The sequence below is a fragment of the Balaenoptera musculus genome, chromosome 20, assembly GCF_009873245.2.
Source record: "Balaenoptera musculus isolate JJ_BM4_2016_0621 chromosome 20, mBalMus1.pri.v3, whole genome shotgun sequence".
NCBI classification, from domain to species: domain Eukaryota; kingdom Metazoa; phylum Chordata; class Mammalia; order Artiodactyla; family Balaenopteridae; genus Balaenoptera; species Balaenoptera musculus.
The window spans coordinates 18936267-18955796 of NC_045804.1; the positions used below are offsets into that span (position 1 = coordinate 18936267).

The following is a 19530-nucleotide window of genomic DNA, read 5'->3' on the forward strand; positions in this document are numbered from 1 at the left end:
TAGCTTTTACTCTGATGGGACTCCTTTCCTCCTTCTCCCTCAGTGTGTCCCATTGGTTGGTGAGAGAGCTGGATGTCTGAACCTCCCACCTCAACACCTCGAAGGTTATCATACACATGCCCTCTCTAGCTCCCAAAGCTGTGGAAGAAGTGAAGGAAGACATTTCAGAGGTGGCAGCGCCATGATGTCCATCAGTACCCAGGGAGAGAAGCCAAGGAGAAGAAACAGTGCCCAGAGAGGGAGCCAGGAGGAGATGTGTGCTCCTGAAACAGCCTTCTTACCCCATCCCCTCCCCTGCCCCCTCTAACATGCCAACAAGGCTCTGTGCCCAAGTTGTGCCAGCTCTCCTGGCTGGTGATCCTGCTCTGCCGTACAGGCAGCTGGCCCTCTGCTCCAGCACAGAGCACATGGTGGGGTCTCTCGCACTTCTTTCTAACTCATCCCAGTGTGTCTGTGGTGCAGATTCCTAGGGATGCAGGAGGGGGCTGTGGCCCTGCGAGTAGGAAGACCGTGGGCTCTGGGGCCCTTTAGGTGCGTATCTTCCTGGCTGGAGTGGCTGTGGGGAGGGAGAAGGCTGCTGGCAGCTCACCTGAATTCAAGGTTCTGGTGGCTCATAGCAGCAGGGGTGGCTCATGAAAACAACAGAGGGGAAGGGGGTCCAGGCCTGTTAGAGCTCTCTTTTACCTCATTTCTCCCCCACTCTGAGCTCTGGATAGAGGTCTGTCATCTGGATTGCGGGGCAAGGAGAGGCCCCAGCTAAGAAAGAAGAGAGGGAAATGGGAGAGAAGATAGCAGGGGAGGCTGAGCATTCCCAGGGAGAGGCTTCCCAGTGAGGAAAGGCTAGTTATTCTTGCCCCACTGTATCCATGGGCTGCACAGAGGGTTCTGTGCTGAGGCAGCTCAGCGCTCCTAGGCACCTTTCAGGAAAGGGGCTTTCCAGGCAGACACAGCTACTCCTCCCTACTCTCACTTACCTGCCCAGAGGTCTGGGTACCCAGCTGACACCACATGACTTAGAAATATTAAAAAAAAAAAAAAAAAAAGAAAAAGGCACTCTTACAAGACCAGAACCTGGAAGGATTACCGCTACTTGGTCTCAGTACTCTTTCGCTGGAAACAGAAACCATGATCTTCAAAGGTGCTGTTTTTCTCTTCCCTTACAGGTCAGGTGGGCAATGTGCACCTTCTCCTGACTTTCTGAATCAGGGGGATGATAGACTACTGTGTCTGAGGTCACACCAGCAGAACAGGGCCAGAAAGTGGACCAGGAGAATCAGTTGTGCTTCTGACCACAGTCCCAAGGGCCTCCCTGTTTCAGCAAAAGGAAATAGGGATCTCGGATACCAATGTATCCAGACACATAATAAATATCCTCCCTCTAACCTCAGAGAAGAATAGGAGGGGAGTTCTCTGACAGAGCCTAAGTTTTCATTTGCCTATTTCTATTCCTTTCACTGATGACGGCTCTGCTGTCCAGCTGGGATGAGGGGCGCTCTGCTGGGATGCGCCTGGGGATCCAGAGACAGTTTTGATTGGAGGAAGGGACAGACCAGCTGCTCTTCGTGTAGGGAGATGGGACCAGCTCCACTCCCCCAGCGCTCTCTGGCAGCATCAGGAGCCCAGGGGCCCCTGCTGGAACACCCATAATAAAGCCCAATCCTGAACTGAACTGACATATCACCTGGCTCTGGTATAAAAGCGGTGCTGTGAGGGGGAGCCTGGGTGCACCAGGTGGGGTGTAGGCAGGTGTAGAGAGTTCAGCCCCAGGAGACACAAGGATCACTCCTCAATACCACGTGTTCCTCCTCTTAAACCTTCTCCTCAGTCCCCCTTTTCTCCCACCTCCCTTCAGCTGACTCCACTCCTGGCTACCTCATGCCCTCCAATCTGAGAAGACATGGTAAGTAGTTGTCTGTTCCCTGTACTTTTCTCTCTCTCACTCTCCTCCCCTCCTCCCAACTCCCAGCCAAGAGTTACCCCATTTGACCTCTTCCTACCAGTGAATGCCATCAGGATCTGAACCTGGAATCCCCCGCTTCCTCTGAGAATGCCACTCTGGCTCTGAGACTGACTCACCAGTCCTCATCCTCCACATAAGTATAGCCAGGCCAAGACAGGTATGTCCACTGGCACCAAGGCCCCTGACCTGAAGCAAAGGGCAGCCCTAGGGGTACAGTGGGGCTTGGCCCTAAATGCGTATATGCCTGTGTATTGGGCACACTGGTTTATTAGTGTTATTTCAGCATTGTGATGCAGAGAGAGTAAGTGTAACAGCTGCTCCTTGCTTGCAGTGTTTATTGTTACCTAGAGACAACCTCCTGGCTTTTTCCCAGCTCCCCCTCCCCCCCCCCAGCCCAACCCCCTCCCTGCCAACAGTTCTCCTCTCCCCACACTGATGGGAAATTTATAGCTTGCCATACCATGCCTTTAACTCTCTCCTGTCCATAAGGTAGATGGGCCAAGGGAAGCCAAAGTGAGCTGTGAGCATGCTTAGGCCCTGGCAGGGTAGAATAGTGTGTGGAGGAGGGAAGGAAGGATGGAGGGAGGGAAGACACCTCTTGTTCCCAATCTATGTCCAGACTCAGGCCCCAGTTTCCCTCCTGGCTCTCATGTTGAGAGAAAAGAGCTTTGGACCTAGTCTTGGGATCCCAGGCTCTTCCTCACAAGATTATTCTTTTTCCTCAGATTATTCTCTAAGCTCCTCCCATTGGGCTGGCTGGTCCTGAGCAAGTACAGCAAGGTAGTATTGAGACGGGAGGAATAAATGCAGAGTGGCAGAACCCCCAGATCCCTCCTTTCTATAGAGATGTCACATTGCGACAAACAAGAGGCTCTGGCGTGAGGGGTGCTGGCCAGACCTCCACAGCTGGATAGATGTCAAACATGAAGCTGGCTGCTGAGCCTGGTGGGGAAAACTGACCACCTTAACTTCACCCTGAGCCCAGGGCTTAGGTCCTGAAAGAGTCCCAGGCCGTCCTCCAAGTTGGTCTCCTTGGTCTGGGTAGGCTACTCTCTCCGCTTCTCTTCCTGGTCCATTTTCTGCTGCTCATCTTTTGGTTTGATACCTTGGGGAAGATCCAAGAGACCAAGGAACTGAGGCCTCAACAGTCCTGGGGAAAGAGAAATTCCTCAATCCCCTCCTGACCGAGGACTTTTCATGGAGGGGCACCATGTCATATATTCACCATCTCCACTGGAAACAAGAGAGGAAAAGGGATTGGATTTTAGCAGAAAGGATAGAGGTTAGACACATGGAAAAACTTACTCATGGGATATAAGACTTCAGAATGGACCCACTTCTCTTTAGAGATTTTTCTTTTGCCTGGTATGAGTTTAAGTCTGTGTCCACCCAAGGGGCATTGGAAGAACAAAGGGTACTTTTCTGGGGCTCCTCCAGATGTGGGCCTCAGTGCAGTTCCCTCCTCAGTTCTTCTAAACGTAGTATGTGTGGTGGTTAGATTGTAAGTTTTAGAGGCCGACAGCCTTGAGTTCCAATGCCAGTGCTGCCATTTACGAGCTGTACCACCTTGGTAAGCCGTTTAACCTCTTTTAGCCCTAGTTTCCTTGTCTGTGAAATGCAGATAAACAACCTTTTAAGGTGGTGAAGAGAATTTAGTGAAATAATGTGTGTAAAGTACCTAGGACAGTGCCTGATACTGAGTAGGTGCTCAGTCAACAGTGGTTGATACAATAGAGTCTATTAATTTTATGGAATCATCACGGCTGACATCGTGTCAAAGACTCTATGAGTCCCGTGGAATTATAGGCCAAATGTGAGTATGTGCGTGTGCTGGGGAGAATGTCCATAGTTGTATTGATGATTTGGAGCAGGGGGTGGCAGTCTCCTGGAAAGGAAGTAGCCCCAATCCTTTGACTCATACTCCCAAAGAAGTCAGTTTCCCCATTCCCATGCCTCCAGCTAGGAGTTCCTTACGTAGTGTTCTGCCTGGAAGTACAGCTTCATCTAGGATGGAGCTGGGAGAGACAGCCATTAAGATAGCAACACACACACACACACACACACACACACACACACACACACACACAAAGATAGCAACACAGAGGAATTCCCTGGCTGTCCAGTGGTTAAGACTCTGCGCTTCCACTGCAGGGGGCATGGGTTTGATCCCTGGTCAAAGAACTAAGATCCTACATGCCACGTGGCGCAGCCAAAAAAAAAAAAAAAAGATAGCAACACAGAGCACTTGCCAAGTACTTTACAGTTTGTCAAGTGCATTTACCTACATTAGCTCTTTTAATACCCAGAACATCCCAGTAAAGTGAACTACCATTTATTGACTGCCAGGCGTTGTGCTCATTGTATTTTTTTTTAAGTATGTTTAAAGTCTATAGAGTATTTCATCACCTAGATATGCCATGATTTATAAAGCTCATCCACTATTTTAATCATTTAGACATGTTTACTGTTATAAATAATACCATGATGTACATCCTATCCTAAAACTTCATGCATTTTTTTAAAATAAATTTATTTATTTATTTATATTTATTTTTGGCTGCGTTGGGTCTTCATTGCTGCACGCAGGCTTTCTCTAGTTACAGCGAGCAGGGGCTACTCTTCGTTGTGGTGCGCAGGCTTCTCACTGTGGTGGCTTCTCTTGTTGTGGAACACAGGCTCGAGGCGCGTGGGCTTCAGTAGTTGTGGCACACGGGCTCAGTAGTTGTGGCTCGCGGGCTCTAGAGCACAGGCTCAGTAGTTGTGGCGCACGGGCTTAGTTGCTCCGTGGCATGTGGGATCTTCCCGGACCAGGGCTCGAACCCGTGTCCCCTGCATTGGCAGGTGGATTCTTAACCACTGCGCCACCAGGGAAGTCCCCATGCATTTTTTTTATAGTTAATTCCAAGAAGTAAAATTATTGGGTCAACAGATACAAATATCCCCCCTCCCCATAGGTATGATCACTTTATTGATGTACCATAATAAGAATAATATTTTTTAATCTTCCTCTTTGGAATTCTTCAATGGAAACACATGGGCAGCCCCTTCTTTCTCCTAAACCCAGCAGAAACATTAATAATCTATCATATCCTTTTTTAAAAATTGAGGTAATTGTAGATTCACATGCAGTTGTAAGAAATAATACAGAGAGATCCCTTGTACATTTTGCCCACATTTACCCAGTAGTAACATTTTGTAACTATAGTATGACATCATAACCAGAATACTGACATCAGTTCGATCCATATTTCCCCAGTTTTACCTGTGTATGTGTGTATATTAAGTTCTATGCAATATTGTTACCTGTGTAAATTCTTACATCTGCCACTACAGTCAAGATACTGAACCGTTCCAACACCACAAGGATTCTTCATGTTGCTCTTTTATAATCATGCCTACATCACCCCCTTCTTAACCCTTGGCAACCACTAATCTATCCTCCACTTCTAAAATTTTTTCATTCGAAAAATGGAGTCATACACTATGTAACTTCTTAGGATTGGATTTTTTCACTCAGCATAATTCTCTGGATATCCACTCAAGTTTTTGAATGTATCAATAGTTTGTTTCTTTTATTTATTTCATGATATGGATGTACCACAGTTTAACCATTCACCTGTTAAAGAACACTTTGTACACAACATTGTAAATCAAGTATACTCCAATAAAATTAAAATATTTTTTTAAAAAAGGAACACTTTGTGCTCCCACTTTGTACTCACTAGCAATTAATGAAATAGCCTGTTTTACTTGGTGTCCTGAGTGTTGTTTTATAATCACAATTATTAAGTTTCTTAACCCTTCAGGCATGGCACCTATTATTATTTCCATTTCATAGACAGGGAAAATTGAGGCTTATTGTAAATGATTTTCCCACGATCACATGCTGTTAAATGGCAAAGAAGAGCTTGGAACTCAAGACAGTGGGGCTCTTTCTACTACACCAGGCTTTCTCAAACCTTGACGAAGGTTGCTAGGAAGAGGGTGTAGGCAGAACCAGAAGAGAGATGTCGGAGGCAGGAAGAGCACTGGAGCAGCCTGGGTCACTTCAGGTCCTCACAGCTAACTTTGGTTCATAGGTTAGAAGAGCAGTGTTGTGAAGCAGGGGGCAATACGGCTTATGCCCTTCAAATTGTTTCCCCTTTGCCGCTTCAAGACTGAAGTGGATGGAGCCCGTGAGCAATCTGCCCACAGACCTGGGACCTAGAATGGGAAAGGGAGGACTCAGCCTTTGGGTGTCTATCAGAGGATAAATGGTCAAGGGTCTCCTTGGAAATGTGAAGTTGAGTGTGTCTCTGATGAGGTCTGAGGAAGTTGAGTCCCGTGACAAGTGAGCTCTCTATTCTGGGGCGGGGGGCAGTAAGGGAGAAATAGCATTTTAATTTTTTTTTTAGTGTGGTGGGGAACTATAGGTCATTTACACACACACACACACACCCCTTGGGCAGGCTCAGTGTCTGGGACATGGTTTGGGGAAAGCAAAGTGGAATCAAAAATGGCAGTTCACTCTTTTGCTGCTGCGGCCGCAGGCATGAGTATGCTCAGGCTTCAGAAAAGGCTTGGCTTCAGTGTCCTTCGCTGTGGCAAAAAGAAGGTCTGGTTGGACCCCAATGAGACTAATGAAATTATCAATGCCAACTCCCATCAGCAGAGCCGGAAGCTGATCAAAGATGGGCTGATCATCTGGAAGCCTGTGACAGTCCATTCCTGGGCCTGATGCTGGAAAAACACCTTGGCCCGCCAGAAGGGCAGGCACATGGGCATAGGTAAGAGAAAGGGTGCTACCAATGCTCGAATGCCCGAGAAGGTAACCTGGTTGAGGAGGATGAGAATTCTGCACCAGCTGCTCAGAAAATACTGTGACTCTAAGAAGACTGACCACCACGTGATCACAGTCTGTACCTGAAAGTGAAGGGAAAAGTGTTCAAAAACAAGCGGATTCTCATGCAATGTATCCACAAGCTGAAGGCAGACAAGGCTCGCAAGAAGCTTCTGGCAGACCAGGCTGAGGCCCGCAGGTCTAAGACCAAGGAAGCCCAAAAGCGCGAAGAGTGGCTCCAGGCCAAGAAGGAGGAAATCGTCAAGACTCTGTCCAAGGAGGAAGAGACCAAGAAATACAGTTCTCTCCCTCTTCTCTGTTCATAGTGGCCTCGGCAATTACATAGATCATTCATTCAATAAAAAACAAGCCTTTATCTGCTTAAAAAAAAAAAAAAATGCCAGTTCACACTTAGTCCTCACTTTACCACTGCTCTTTCTGTCCAAATCATGGACAGCTAAACCAGAAGGAGCTAGAGAAATCATTTGGTCTATTCCTCAGCCGCTGGGCACTGGTAGAAGCTGACAGGTGGAAACCTAAAGTCAGCCCAAACGTGATCAATGGCAGAAATGCCAGCTTTCAGGAGAGAAGGTTTGGCTTTTCTCCTGGGAGCTATGTCTGGCCAAAGGCTGCCTCTTCCCACCTCCTGCTGGAACTGGGTTTTTTACAGTTGATGTTACCATTGCTCCCTTGGCCTATTCTAGTAGCTGTGGTGGACTTATAACAACTTTCCCTGTCTACTTAAAGCTCCAGAACCAGGCTGAGAGCACATATCACTCTTCTCCATCTTCCATGGCCCATCAGAAATGGCACATCTTCTTCCAATGGTGCCCTCCATCCTTATCCAGTAATTCCAGCCATGGAGGATAAACACTGAGGGCTTCAGAATGTATAGGGAGTACTTTGCATTGTTGAAGCAACCAGAGATATCCATTCTAAACCTCTTTTTTGGGTGGAAGTTTTTTGTTTTTTTTTTTCTGCTGTGCCTAGGGGCTTGCAGGATCTTAGTTCTCTGACCAGGGATTGAACCAGGGCCCTTGTGTGTGAAAGCATGGAGTCCTAACCACTGGACCGCCAGGAAATTCCCTGGATGGAAGTTCTTAGACAAAAGGGACCACTGTTTACTGGCTCTTATCCCCTCTGAGATTTCCTGATTGTCAGAGGTCCTGAATGTGGAGACAGCTACCTGCCCTTGAAGCCAAGATGGCACCTAATCAGGAAACTTCAGGACCCCTGCTTCTTCCCTTCCCTTGGCTGCCCCTCTACTCCAGGTACCCTCCTCTCCTGCCACCACTCCCTTCCCATTCCTCCTTTCTCTCTCTCTCTCTCTCTCAGCAAGTTTTTTATGTGATTACAGGCACTGCATGGTAATTAGTGCTAAACTCATTTGCACAACTACAGTTAATTGGCTACAACAATTAATTAATGTGTTGGAAATTTGGCACTGGAAATAAAAAGTTTGTCATCAAAAAAAGGGCAAAAATTGTAGAGTGAGATACCCATAAAAATCGAGGGCAGGCTTCAAAAGCCCAGCTGGGCCTCAAACTTCAGGCTGGCCTCAGATGCCTTCCGACTCTCAACTTCAACACATTTTCCTCTTTCCTCTTTCATTTTTTCCCTCTTCCTTTCTCTATTTCTCTTCTTGCTCTCTCTCTTTTTTTTTTTTTTACAACTTAAGCAAACTCATTTCCCTGATAAAATATAGCATGACTAATGGCTAGAGCATGTAAAAATCATTGGGAAAATGTCCTTGGAAGACGAATGCATTTTCAGCAGAATAATTAACTTAATTAACAAATTCACATGCATATTCATCAGGCTATTAATGTCTTCTCGGCTCAGCTTGATGAACATTGCGGTAATAACCATCTCATTTACATACTGCATTCTACTGCGATCCAAAACAGAGACAACATACAGGCGTATACACACACACACACACACACACTTGCACCACTACACACAACATGCCTCGGTCGCTTTGACTTCCAGGTTGGCTGGGGGAGAGAGAAGGAGAGAGAGAGTGGGGGCTGGGAACCCCGACTGGGTGGTGTGATCTTTAGAGGGTCATGAGTGAGGTGGGCTAAGGATGCCTACATGTGAATGTCTGAGAGAACTTTAATTCTCTCTCTCTGTCTCTCTGTCGCTCTCCCTCTGCCTCTTTTTCCTCGTTTCCTTTTCTCTGTGTCATTTTCTCCCTTCTTCTCTACCGCCCGCCCCCCCCAAACCATGTCTCTCTAGGGAAAAACTTGGTATCCGTGCCAACTTTTTCCCCCCTCCCTTCCTCCTTCTCTCTCCTCCTTCCCCTCTCCCAACTGCTGCCAGCCGGCATCAGCGCCGAATTGCCATCTCCTTCAGCTCTCTGTGGAGCAATCTCAGAGAGCAGTAAGGTGTGACGCGGAGTTCTGCCGGTTTCGCAGCACCGCCTGCGGAAAGAGCGCAGGATGGCGGAGGAAGATTAAGAGAAATCGCGAGCAGGGCTCGGCTGCCATTGGTGTGTGCAAACGCCGAGGAGCAAGGGAGAGGGAGAGCGAGGAGGGGGGGTAGAAAGGGAGGGGGAAACCAGCAGCTGTCGGCCTAATTCTTCTAACACTCTGCTTGTGGTCATATTAGAAAAACAGATTATGCCCCTCGGTGCCACTCACTTATACTTGACATACGTTAATGTTCTATATCTCCATTCTCGGGGCTTGATGACAGTGGACTTCAGGTCTAGGAGGATGGGGGTCTGGGTGGCCAAGGGGCAAAAAAAGACCCTGCCTCCTCATTCTTCCTGACCCCCAGCCCCAGCCTGTACCTGATCTTTAGAAAGGAAGCCTGGGCCCAGAATTTGCTTCTGATGCCACCACTTGCCCCTGCTTTTTTCAGCCCTTAGGAGGTGCAGAGGTCAGAGGACACCTGGAAGTCCTTTCCCCTAAAAGTCACTCCCCCTTTAGAGTCTTAATAGGTCACTTTAGAGCCAAGTATACCAGCTTTGTGGCATCCCCACCCCTAACCTTTCTGTGGGCCCTGCCCCTCAAATCAGAAGTTGGGGGTCAGAGAAAGGGCTCTATGAAAGTTGGTGCTCCTTGAGGGGGTTACAGAGAAGCCATAAGCAAAACAAGGCCAGGTTTGTTTCTGGGTTGCTATGGAAACCAGGTTCCCTCCTCCTGGCAGGAAGGGAGGAGTGCCTGAGGCCCTCCTCCTTCCACCAATCCTGAAGGCTATAAAGGCGGAGTTTGCTAAGGCCTGGGTAATAGGGCTGGTCTTGGAGGACACACCAACCATTCCCCAGAAGCCCAGCCTGCCAGTCTATAGCCCTTCGACCCCCACCTTCCCTACTATCTCACCCCAATATTCAGTCAAAGGAGGCTTTTTCCTCTAGGTGCCTTGTCCTCTATGGAGACCTGTTGCTTAGCAACCACTAGTGCCTTCTTCCTAATAACTCGCAGGGACTGAGAGATATAATATCTGTCTCTATATTCAGTTTCCCTCCCTTGTCTATTTATATTTAATAGCCGAAGCCCTGTCTTGGGTTCCCTTGGCATCTGTTTTAGAAGGAATAAGCTGCAGCCTTATAAAGTTACACCCTAGGAAGAATTTCCAAACAGGGAAGAGTTGGAGAAAAGACTGGAGTAGGTAGGGAAGCTGTGGAATCATATTCTCTTAAGTATAGGTAGAGGAAAGAAACTAGTATTTAGAACTTGGAATGTGGGGAGGGGATGTCCAAAGGGATTCCCAAGGGTCCACTCAGGGCCTGGAATGGATGTCAACAGAGCTGCTTCCTGGCCTGGCATTTCCCTCTCCCCACACCCTGCCCTGTCCCTCCGTCCTCACCACTTCCAGTCTAGAGCGCTCTCATATTTCCGTATATGGGAGGCTCATCCCTCTGGGGATGCCCAGTTTTCTAATGTCTGGATTAGACTTTAGAAAGGGGGGGTGCTGTGTCGATGTGTGTTCAACAAGGCCTGGGTTTTTCAGGGAAGGAGATCTGAGCTCTCTACTAGAAAACCTCAGACTTGACCTGGCAGTGGAGGTGGTATAATAATCAACAAAAATGAGGAGCAAGGAAGGCCCAAGAGTAGCCTAATGGCTGCATATAGAGTCAGGAGACTTGGGTTCCGGTCCCCTTTCCTTACTCTCTTGTGATCCAAGTTATTCACTTAATCTTTTAAACCCCTTGTTGCTTTATTTGTAGATGAATAATAATAATGTTTACCTCCCTGGACTTTAGCAGGATCAGTTAAAGTAATATGTGAAAGGAAACACCTTGGAAGCCATCCAATTTAACTAAAATATTATTTTAAGGTTTGGCAAAGTTCTGACTGCTGGGAAGAGGGAAGCATCATGAATCCAGCCTGGCCCTGGGCTTAGGAACATCATTAGTTTGTTAGCCAGAAAACTGTGATTCTTTGCCCTCTGGTCAGTGGGGTAGGGAGATTTAAATTAAAATCAAACACAAAGCTATATGGGAGAGTAGCATGCAGTGTCCCTACCCTCCCCACCTCCATTCCCAACCTCTGACCTCTAGTTCTTCCTGCCGATTCCCCGTGTTGACCCTCCACCTTCTCCCCAGTCAGCACCTTCACTGCCATTGTACTCACTTTCAGACTGTACAATTTCACCCTCTGTACCCCCCTCCTCGGCACCTCCTCCAACCCGAGCCTTCTGTGGGAGACAGATGGGGTGTCTGCAATGGAAAAGGCTCTGGGCTGTACGCCGCCTTGGGTGGGCAGCCCCCCTCCTCATCTCCCCACTACTCCCTCTCCCTACCTAAGACACTCAGATTCACCCCGGGCAGCTTTGGGAGCTGCTGAGGATTCCAACTGCCTTCTCAGACTCAGCCCCAGAAGCACAGCCAGAATGCCATCTTTCTCCAAGACCTAGATCCCAGCCCCTCTTCATGGAAGACCAATGCAAAGGAAGAAGTAGTTTGGGGGATGGTAGAGCTCTATGTGAAGGGACTAATGTGGAGAGACCCAGAGTCCCTCACTGACGACTGGATGGCTGGAGTCTGGGGCCTGAGTTGACAGAGGAGGCTAAGCCTAGGCAGTTCCTTTGTTCCAGAAATCTGGGGTCCCTGGAGGGAGGCTCAGCTTAGGGAGGGGGAAAAGGGAGCTAACATTACAGAGCACCAACTGTGAGCCAGGCACAATGCCAGAGCCTTTCCATACCTGTACTCACAACTAGCAGGTGAAGAGTCAGGGCGGATAGGTGTCTCACGAGCTCGCAGCATCTCTCAGCACAGTTGACCACCTCCTCCTTTGATTCTGTGATGTCACTGCCAATTCTCCTACCACTCTAGCTGCTCTTTCTCTGTCTCCTTTGCAAACTCATCCTCAGCTCCTTCGACTCAGCCAAGTCCCCCGATTATATACTTTCATGGTACTATATAGTCTTCTTTCATAACATTTAGTGCAGTTATTTCATAATTATTTGTGCAGTCCTTTGAATAATGATCCTATTTCCCTCACCAGATGGAAAGTTCCACAAGGACAGTGACCTTGTCTGTCTGTGTCCACCAGTGTGCGCCCAGTGCCCAGCACAGTGCCTAGTATAAAGCAGCTCTTTGGTAAATATTTGTTGAGTGAATGAAAAAATGACAGAAGGACATCTCTCTGGCCTAAACTCAGCTTAGTAGCCACTCCCCCACCCCAGTGCTGACTCACCTGCAATGTGTGGAACAGGGAACAAGGTGCCTGGGAGGCCAGGTCACTTCATTTTCCCTGGAAAAAGCTATCAGGACAGGACAGGCCAAGTCCCAGGATATGGGGCCCTTGCCCTGCCCAAGCCTGGTCCTGCCTGTCTGCCCTCCAGCTTCTCCAGGGATTGAGAGAATTCAAAGTCCCAACAATGTCTCCCCATGTTCGGGCCTGAAATCACTCGTGACCTGGAAGGGAGGAGTTCCACTGGGAAAGGGTGCTCTGCATAAGGCTCTTTTCTGCCTTACTGCCTTAGCTGAGACTACAGAGACCATCTGCTATCACCCCTCTGTTTGCTTCTGTCTCTTCCCCTGGGCTTCAAGGAAGAAGATGGTTTGACCAAGTGGGAGGGATAGATGGTAAGAGCAGGATAGTCCGCTTGTTCCTTGAAATCTCTCGGGGGCTGGTGATGAGCCTCAGCCAGGTGATTGGAGCAGAGGAGCACAGGATCCAGCAGCCTCAAGTCCTTTGGAGCTGAACTCTCTAGACCCTGGGAAGCAGGGGTGGACAAAATGACCTCTAGGAGTGGCCAGGCTTCAGTCCAGGGCTTTATCTGACCTCTTTGCTGCCCTTGCCATCTGACCTCAAATAATATTCCCGAGTCTGCAGAAAGTTAGAGTTAGGCCAGGCCCAGCAGCCCTTTGCTCTCCCTGGTCGCTCCTCATTCTAGCCAACCACCCAGCCCAGAGCATCTCTCCCACCCAGCTCAGGACCAATACCCAGTCCTCATGGCAGCCTCCCACCCAGCCCCCTTATCCTGACAGTGCCCCTCAGCACCCAGGCACCCGGGGTCATGGATCTGGAAGCCATTCTGGGCAGTGTTGTTCTCTCTGACCCCACCTGTTCTCTGGGCCCCTAATGAAGTAGGACAACTCAGGCTATGGGCCAAGTCCTTGTGTCCTCATCAAAAGCAACATCTGTCCCCTCCAAGAAGATAACCCTGTGGAGAGGGGGGTGAGACAGGCACAGGGTAGGAACCACCATCCTTCCTGGGCCCTCACTCCAGATTCCACTGCAGGCACAGATTGAGGGTGAGGGCCAAGACAGCCGCAGAGTCTTACACTCACATGTGCCCTGCACAGGCCTTCATGTCTCTGAGCCTCTGAATACGAGGGCCCCTCCTTGACTCACCCAGCTACCTGGGCTGCTGCTGCCGCCAAGCCGGCCTTCTTTTATTCATGCGTTGTTTTATTGCTGGCAAATGCTGCTGCTTGCTGCTGTTGGAGGCGTTCCTGCCAAATCCATCCCAACATCTTGGCCTGGCATCAGGGCAGCATGCTAATGTGGAAATTTAAAGAGCCGCTCGGCTTTAAATCAGAATTTTAAATGAGCAGCAGTGATCCAGAGGGACGCGGGCAAAATCGAACAGTATCTGATCCACCCTTCCTACCCCCACTCCCATAGCATCACCCCACTTCCTCCCACCTCTCCCCTTGACTTGGACACTAGATGCGGGAGTGGCATGGGGCACGCTAGGGGAAGAAGGAATAGGTGCAGGATGGAGTCATCCAGGCCAGTAAGCAACTAGAACACCACACTCAGGACCAGGGAGGGATCCACTGCTTGCTGTCATGGGCAAATGGAGGCAGGGAACCTCTACACAAGGGAGCAGGGCTGGGGATGGTGAAACTGACATTCCTACCCCGCTTCCCATTTTACCAGAAAACAAGAAGGGAAGTCCCAGAGCAGAGAAAAAGTAGAATTCCATGAAGACACTCACATGCCACATATACTTGTACACACTGGGATACGTACACACAGCTGTGCACGCAGGTCAGAGTGCTTCCTGAGTCCCCCTGTAGCACGTATACACTCACCTTGTACATCACTCATACATGGAGGAGAATTATTCACATGTGCAGGTCAGTCTTTCTTCTCATATCCAGGCCACTGTCCTAACCAGAGCAAGTTGGTTGCTGCAAGTTGCTAGCCAGAGCTGTGCCTCAGGTTTTTCCATGAATCCTAATGCATCAACATTCCCCAGCTCCTGGCAGCTACCTTGAGTCAGCCGTATTTGTGACAGAGCCCCAGATCAACTCTGCCAGGATGGGGTAGGGGGCACCTGAGCTCATCCTGTGTACCTGTCATGGCTACAGTGTGGTGCCTTCTCCAGTGACCATCAGGTGACAGGCTCAGACATCTCATCTGAGAGAGGTTCTGGGCATAGCCTTGGTTTCGGAGAGAAGAGGGGGCTAATGGGAGGTGAGAGAGGCAGAGCCTGTGCCTTTCTGTGACTCTCCTTCCTCCTTACCTGTCTCCCCTCATTATCAGAAAAACTTTATTGAGTGCCTACCCTCAGGGAGACACTGTGCTTAGTTTAGCACAGTGCCTCATCATTTTCTGGACTGGGTTGATGACAGCCCCAGAATCTGGATGTGCTGTCCCCATTGGAGGATCCATAATGACTCGCATGGTAACCTCAACCTTATCCATGTTAGGCTGCTAGGCCAAGGGATGCTCCCTGACCTTCCCCAGGATTCCCCCTCCCTAAAAGAAGGAGCCAGCTCTTCTGTGGGCTGGTGTGGCTGCCAGCCAAGAGGCTTGGGGCAGGCCTGGGGCATGCAGCTGGCACCTGCCCCCCAGATCCCCGAGGAGCACCCTCCTCCCCCACTCCATAGCCCCATTTAGATGGCCCCTGGGCTACAGGGAGACAGAGCTCACCGCTCCCCATTCGCAGAGAAAACCTCGAGCTGGAAAGCCCATCACCTCCCTTTCCACTACAACATGCTCCAAGATCCTCCATCCAGATTAGATATACTAAAGACACACCAGGTACTTTTTCCAGACAGGACCAAACACTTAATACAGTAGGGGTTGGGCTGGGGCTAGGTAAGGGGCCTTGAGGGGTGAGGCCTGGGCTGGAATTATGGGAGAAGTTGCTGAGGTCAAGAGATGGTTGAGGAAGAAGAACTCAATGGGAGTGAGATAGGACAGGGGGACATGAAGGGAAGGGGCTGAGTGAATCTGCCTCCCTCATCTAATTAACAACATGCAAATAATATGCAAATAATCCCTTCTTTGTTTAGAGACCACAGGGCCTGTGCTTTTTGGAAGTGGGCTACCGAGGGACCACCAGGCAGTGTTTCTGAGACCCTCAGATACGGGACACCCAGGCTCAAGAGAGGCCAGAGTGTGGCCATCTGGTTCTAGCTTATTCCCCGGATGGACTGTCTCTATGGGTCTCAATTTTCCTATGTGTGAAATGGCAGGACTGGGCAGGATGGTCTCTAAGGCTTCTGTCCATAACTGACAGTCTAGGATTCTCTGATCTGGGACCCAGTGCCAGCCCAGGGCAGACACCTTGATTCCATTCAGGGGTGGAAGCTACTCGGCTCTCTTGCCCCTGCCTCCCACCTCAGCAGTTCTGTCATGCCACCCCCCCACATCCCCATGCACCTGCCATTCCAAATGTGGGTCGTTTCCTGAAGGCAGTGTTTTCTCTTACTCCGTGCCTTTACCCACACTGTTTCCTCTGTTTGGAATGCCCTTCCTGCTTTAGCCCCTCACCTGGCTAACTTCTTCTCCAACTACAACAGCCTTACCTACCTTACCCTTCCACCCTCTGGGCATCCCTATGCACTGTTTACTTCTCTCATTTCCCACTAGACTGTGAACTCCTAGAGGGCAGGTACTGGGTATTGTTCAAGATGGAATTTCCACTGTAAATGTATTGGTTTCCCCAGGTTGCTGTAACAAATTGGTTTCCCCAGGTTGCTGTCACCAACCTTGGTGACTTATAACAGAAATTTATTCTCTCACATTTCTGGAGGCCAGTAGTTCAACATCAGTTTCACTGGGCCCAAATCAAGGTGTCAGCAGGACTGTGCTCTCTCTAGAGGCTCTAAAGGAGAATCTGTTCTTTCAGCTTCTAGTGGCTGCTGGGCATTCTTTGGTTGTGGGCACATCACTCCAATTTCTGCCTCTGTCTTCACGTCGCCTTCTCCTCTTCTGTGTGTGTATAATCTCCTCTGCCTCTCTCTTATAATGACACTTGTGGCATTTAGAGCCAACCCAGATGATCCAGGATATTCTATCTCAAGATTCTTAACTTAATCACATCTGCAAAGGCCCTTTTTTCCAGATAAGGTAACATTCACAGGTTCCAGGGATCAGGATGTGGACATATCTTTAGACTACCAAAATAAGCAAAGACATCTTTAAATTTACCTTTTGATAAGCATTTGCCATGTGCCAAACACCATATATACATTCTTCTCATTGCATTTAAGTCTCACAATAAAGGTATTGTGAAAAGTAGGTATTAATGCCTCTACTCTACAGATAAAGAAACTGAATAAGGCTCAGAAGATTGAGTCACCTGCCCAAACTCACATAGCTGATGAGTGTCAGAGCAGGATTTAAAACCAGATGAGCTTGGTTCCAAAGCTAGCATGATTTTTGCCTCACCAACAGCCTCAGAGCCTACCTCAGGTCCTGGCGCAAATTTCTTACCTGAATAGATGTGCTGAAAGAGAAAGATAGGTGGACAAGAGACAGGAAGATGGAGGCCCAACCTGCCTAATGATATTGACTCAGGTTTTCTTTTGCCAAAGACCCCTTACCACTTCTTTAATCCTCCCCCATCACCCTTGACCCCCTTTTTCAGAAGACTGGAATCTCCCCCAGTTTGTAGCCCCCTGCCAACTACTGCTGCCCAGAGGGGTGGCACAGTGCCTGGACTTCAGGCAGGAGATATCAAATCACAGAACCAGAGGGAACTCTGGAGGTCACCGCTTCTAGCCCTCTGCCCACATACAGGCCAGCGCATGAGGACAGGACAGACAGGGTCAGGGTAGTGGGCAGCAGAAGGGAGAAGTAGCCATCTCTTATCTCAGCTACCCTTTCTCCCCACTTCTTACACGATCTGTGTTGGGAAGTCCTCACTCAAGCCTAACCTTCCAGACATCATGCTGTAATGAAAACTGGCCAGGGTAAGAAGTCATGTAAATCGGTCCTAGATTGTCCAAAACATAAAATGAGATTTTGGCTAAGTCCCTTCACCTCTCTGGGCCTCTAATTCTTCATCTTTAAAATGGGATCGATAATGATAATAATACCATCTCACAGGGCTGGTGGGGGTATAATAACAGGAAAGAAGCAGCTGACCCATAGCCTGGAGCAAGGCAGGTGCTGTGAGACTATTTTGTAACAGCCCCTCAGCACTCCAGCCGAAGCCCTTCATCCTGGGTAACACAGGGCTTTGCTCACCTCAGCCAGTCTGGTCTGCCTTGCGCGCTAGACTGTGAACTCCTCTTGGCAGGACCTCGCTCAATTTTTAATCACTGCCCATTCCCCTCCCCAGTCTAGCCCTTGCTTGGGCGCGTAGGCTCAATCTACATTTGATAAACAAACGAGTGAGGGTATGAGTCAGACCCCCAAATCCCGAGAGGCACAGGGCCTGACTCCCACCACTAAGGGCACGCCCCTTTCCCCTGGGGTCCAGGAGTCGGCGGCGGCAAGGAAAGAGGCGCTGCAGCTTTAAGATTTCTCTTGGGCGTCCCGGTTGCCAAGGCGCGGTTGCCAGGGGCCTGCGTGGAGCTGCGTCCTGCCTCAGCGCGCGGACTCCGGGTTTCCGCCGCCGCCGCCGCCGCCGCCGCCGCCGCCGCCGCCGCCGCCGCCGCCGCCGCCGCCGCCGCCGCCGCCGCCGCCGCCGCCGCCGCCGCCGCCGCCACGGGTTCGGCTCCTCCGAACCGTCTGGCGGACTTGGCACCGGCCCCGGCTCTTCAGTGCCCCCGCGGTGCGTGGCAGGCTGCAGCTTCATTATCCTGATTGATTCCTCCTGCTCCCCGACACCGTGGGGGCCCCAGCCAAGGAAAGGGGGGGGCCGAGGCCGCATCTGCGGGCCCCTTCCCCGGCCTTTGCCCCCAGTCGCTCCTCGGGCTGCCGGGTCCTCGGTGCCCTGCTGCGGCAGGCCAGGCAGAGCGGGTAGGGAGAGCCGGCCGGCCTTTGCCCCCGGTGGGCGGGGAGGGCCCCAAGGAGGAGCGGAGCTGAGTCCGGCTCTGAGCTCCGTCCCAAGGGCCCATAATGCCCTCCCTGGGCCACGAACACCGCCGGCCTCCGGGCCTGCCTTCAGCAAAAGTTTTGCCCCTTCCCCAGGAGGGTACGGATGGTTTGGGGTGGGGAGGGAACACAGTGATGGACTGAGAAATTCAGTAGAACAAGTCTTGGCAAAATGGGAAATGTGACATCTTCGAGGAGAACTGATCACATGGGCCAAGACAGGGTGGCACATGTCTTATCAGATGCTTCCGTGGGTGCCTTAAGTACAGTTCTTAGGGGAAGTAGGGACAGGGTCTGCTCAAACAACACAGGACACAGCAAGGATCTGAGCTCAAAGGAAGGCCAGGGGCCTCTAGAGAACCTGTCCCCACATCTAGCAGGGGTGGTCTGGCCATGAAATCCTGGCCCCCAGGAAACCAAGTGCTGAGGGGAGGCCTCAGCGGAAAGAGCATCTGGGGGCCAGACCTGAGACCAGAGGCTCTTCTTAGGTCAGCTGCTTGGTTTGTGACTTGGGCAAGTGACTTTACCTTTCTTAGCCTTGGTTTATTCATCTGTCAAATGGGGTTAAGACTTCCCTGACAGTTGTCAGTAGCTGAATGGGATAATATGTTGATGGCAGGACCCTGCCTAAATTCTGGCAAGAAAGAGAAAAGGAGATGAGGGGCTGGCTTCCATCCCTGCTGCTGTGTTGGGTGGATCCCTAATCTCTCCTTGAAGGAGGTAAGTGTCCATATGCTTACATCCCTTTTTAATTGGAAGAAGACCTGGAACCTTCCAGCCAGAGCTGCTTCCTTGTCAGGGTAAAGGGACAAAACTTCTCTCCACCTCATTGGCATGGCATGAACTTAACTTCTACCCTCCTTCCTTCCTTCCTCCCTCCCTCCCTCCCTTCCTCCCTTCCTTTTTCTTTTTCTTTTCTTTTTTCTTTTTTACATTTACCAGTTTATTATAAAGATTGCAAAAGAACAGCAGACAGCAGATGAAGAGGTACACAGGGCAAGGTCCAGAAGGGTCCCCATGGAACTGGGGTGCACCACTTCCCAGCACATGGATACATTCACCAGCCCAGA

The 19530-nt window shown here is 50.0% G+C and overlaps 1 protein-coding gene and 1 pseudogene across 7 annotated transcripts in view; both read left to right on the plus strand.

Annotated features, from left to right (window-relative positions):
* Positions 1-4533, plus strand: part of CDK12 (cyclin dependent kinase 12) — a 61739-nt gene extending 57206 nt beyond the window's left edge. For 4 of the 7 annotated variants that reach the window (XM_036836059.1, XM_036836063.1, XM_036836066.1 and 1 more), the window contains one exon: positions 44-4533. The gene's annotated coding sequence lies outside the window, so the exon portion shown is untranslated. The remainder of the gene's footprint in view (positions 1-43) is intronic. The other 3 variants (XM_036836060.1, XM_036836061.1, XM_036836062.1) reach the window with 3 other exon arrangements.
* Positions 4534-6036: 1503 nt separating this feature from the next.
* Positions 6037-7200, plus strand: LOC118886898 (annotated as a pseudogene).
* Positions 7201-19530: the final 12330 nt, after the last annotated feature.